Source organism: Capsicum annuum, chromosome 3 (genome assembly GCF_002878395.1).
Source record: "Capsicum annuum cultivar UCD-10X-F1 chromosome 3, UCD10Xv1.1, whole genome shotgun sequence".
NCBI classification, from domain to species: domain Eukaryota; kingdom Viridiplantae; phylum Streptophyta; class Magnoliopsida; order Solanales; family Solanaceae; genus Capsicum; species Capsicum annuum.
Window position 1 is genome coordinate 143,388,629 of NC_061113.1, and position 3,429 is coordinate 143,392,057.

Consider the following 3,429-nt stretch of genomic DNA (forward strand, 5'->3'; position numbering starts at 1 on the left):
ATAATAATCTATTTCCATTGATGTAATGTTGACGCAGTAGTAGTAATTCTGTCTCTGTTCCATTTTAATTTCTCTTGAAACTATCCAATAAATACTGAAGAGGAGGAGCCAGGTCTAGGAGTTCTTAATACAATCGGGTTACCTCCTATTTTTGCACTGAACAATGGCAATCTCACATCTGACCATTTCTTCTTGTACAAGAAATTTGTGTGAGCTTTTTGTATTTACGCAAAGCGACTAATATACTATTTCCACAAACAATCATTGTTGAACTTCATATTATTTCTCAATTCAAGAGAAATTTATAATTATTCCACTGAAATGAGGATAATTACAAACCTATCAATTGCGGCATGACTTAACTTTAAGCACAACAATGAGGGATATGCTTTTCGGTAAACTCTGTCTAGAAGTAAAAGTTTCGAGCTTTTATTTTTCATAGACTTGATTGTACCAATAGAATGTAATTTAAGCTCAACTAATAAAATTTGTTTAATTTTTTAAAAATATATGTATGTGTTAACAATTGAATGACTAGGTAATATTATAAAACTTATCTTGCTTTCAGTCTTGTTTGTTTGGACAAAATATTAATTTCAATGGTGCATTTCATTTGTCTACTGAATTGGCAAATCAATTGGCAAAAATATAATTTTAGCACTCCTTTATGTGAGTAGGTGCAGGTGTCCATTGTATATTTCATTTAATCTCTCCTTGTCTATTTAAGAAATGAATAAGTAATATATTGAAGTATTATTCAGTTCACGTATTAATTAAGAAATGTAGCCTAAGTTGCATTTAAACATCAATCTAACTCAGTGGCATAATATGCAATCTTCTTTACAACCTTTTTCTTGTACATCAGTTTCTTGTGCTAAGAAGTACATCCACTAATTAAAATTTTATGCAAATGGTATTGTTGGATTTGCGATCAGTATAGTGACAAAGATAATATTATTAGCCATAGAAGCATTTCTACAACTAGAATTTCTTCAAAAATTATCTGAATTGTAGTCGACAAATGATTCATCGATATATGCATACATTTTGATACCACTAGAAAAAGAAATGGTGATCGTTCCTATGTTTGTGGGCAGTTAAGGAGATGACAATTTAATTCTTTTCATGATATTCATTTTTTCTTTGTTTTTGTCAGGAGAAGGGATGTACTATACACAACAAGTTGTTGGAGCTCTATATTAAGAGTATATCTCAATTAGAGTACAGTAAGTTCTTAAACTTCTTAAACTACAGTGACATTTGTTTTTAATAACAAGGTGGTTATTGAGCTACCTTAGTATGATAATATTAAAGCTTTGTAGTAAAATTCATCATTACACACTGGATAATATGAGGGGTATGATTTTTGTTTGTGGAAATCAGATGTGTGTTTCACTTAAGTATTTTCTCCTTTTTTTGCCTAAGTATCAAATTTATTCTTCCTCCTTTTCAATGCTCTATCTATGCGGTTGTTATCCTCATACATTGAAATTCTTTTGTACATGGTGAATAGGAATTTGTAAATTGCCGTCTCAAAGTTTTTCTTACCCATGTTTTATTTTTGTTCAAGGCCTTCAGTAGCATATGATGTTTTGATGTGTGAGTTGGAAATGTTATATGCCATATTTTAAGAAAGTATGGTAGTTCTATAGAGTAAATGGGCAAATTTTAGTGGATAACTTTCATATTTTGTAGGGGGAAGTCTTAATTCATCTACCAAAAAGATGAAAGTAAGAGATAATTTTTAAGATTTTTTAATCTCGGAAGCCTATTATTTATAGCTAGAAGCTTCGCCAAATCAAGAAAGATGATATCGCTCCGATTTATAGACAAAACTAATGTTAGAATCTCATACCTAAGTGATAGTAACTCATCACTAAGTAAAAGATCTCGTATGGCATTTTAGACCTTAAAATGAAAGCGTCAAACATGTCAAAATAAATGGACTTTCTTCTTCAAATTTTATTTTATTTTCTTCATTGTTGTATGGTAGACATAGAAGCTCATAAGTTTTTTATCAAATGATGTTTACATTATCTTATTGATAACACATTCAAAAAGAGATGCAAGAAGTATCCATCCATTTAGCGAAATTATTTTCTTACTGATAACAGTTGCGATTTAGTCAAATCCTTTATTATCTAGGTGCAATTTTTAGGTTCGACTTTGATAATGTATTCCCACTCCTATGGATAAATGTAAAATAGTTTTTATGATGCATTCCTCTTCAGGGAGTGTTTCTTTTTATTGCTAGCTTGCTCTCTTACCATTACTTCGTAATCCCTTTTAATAGATCGAAAATTCAGACGTTGATCTTTTAAAAATACTGTGTAGTCTCTTTCTCTGTCATGAAGTCTCTTTCTGTGTGTCCTGGATGGAACATTATATTAGATGTGCAAAGTGAATGGTTCAGATTAAAAAGGCAGTACCTATTTTCTCTATATATAATCTTCATAAACTTCTTTATCCCATATAGTCTGATTTCTTATATGTGTTAAACAATGAACTTATTTTTTTCGAGAATCTCATCTGTATATATCTTTTAGCTTTTCTTCTTTCCCTGTGACACACAAATACTAACAACTACTAGTACTTTATAATTGTGCAGAAACTTTTTGCTAAATGTTGTCTTGAAGTTATAGATACCACCACTTTAAAGATGTAAATAGTACAACATGTAATATGTAATATAAATAATGCAGCAATTGATGTAAACATTGTAATATTTGCCAACTATATAATATCTATGTCTAAATAATATATGTTGTTAAGCTAACAAATATGTTTTAATATTGGGTTTGTATTAGCAGGGGCATCACTATCTAGTAGTAATAAAAAGAGTTGAAGTCCTAACTAAATTTTAATGAAAAAGTAATGTTCAAAGAGATTTTGTGAATCTCCATATACAAGTAGAGATATATTATAGGGAAAATTTTATTTATATAAAAAAAAAACGTAAATAATTTACAACAAAAAAGTCAATATTTTATTTATTACTTAAAATGGCCATTATTACTTAAAATGAGCCATTTTCTTCTTTTCTTTTTTTCAGTACTAATTTTTTTTAAAAAAAAACTAGTATTTTGTTTTTCTTTTGCTGCTTTGTTTTAATTAAAAACTTTTTCTTTTTTTTTTCAACTTTTTCTGTACAAAATTTTTTCATGTATCAATATTATATAAATGATGTATCAACATGTACATATGATGTACCAATAGTTATGTATTGTACATATAATGTATTGATATTTCTTAAATAGTTACATAGTGCATATGTAATAGAAATTGTAGATATAAGAAAAATCATATTTGAAAAAATATTTGATAAATATTTTATGACTAGAATAAATTAAATACCTTACCTACCTAACTACTCTTATAAATACTTACATACCAAACCTACACATCAACCATGATAAATTACGTATATTT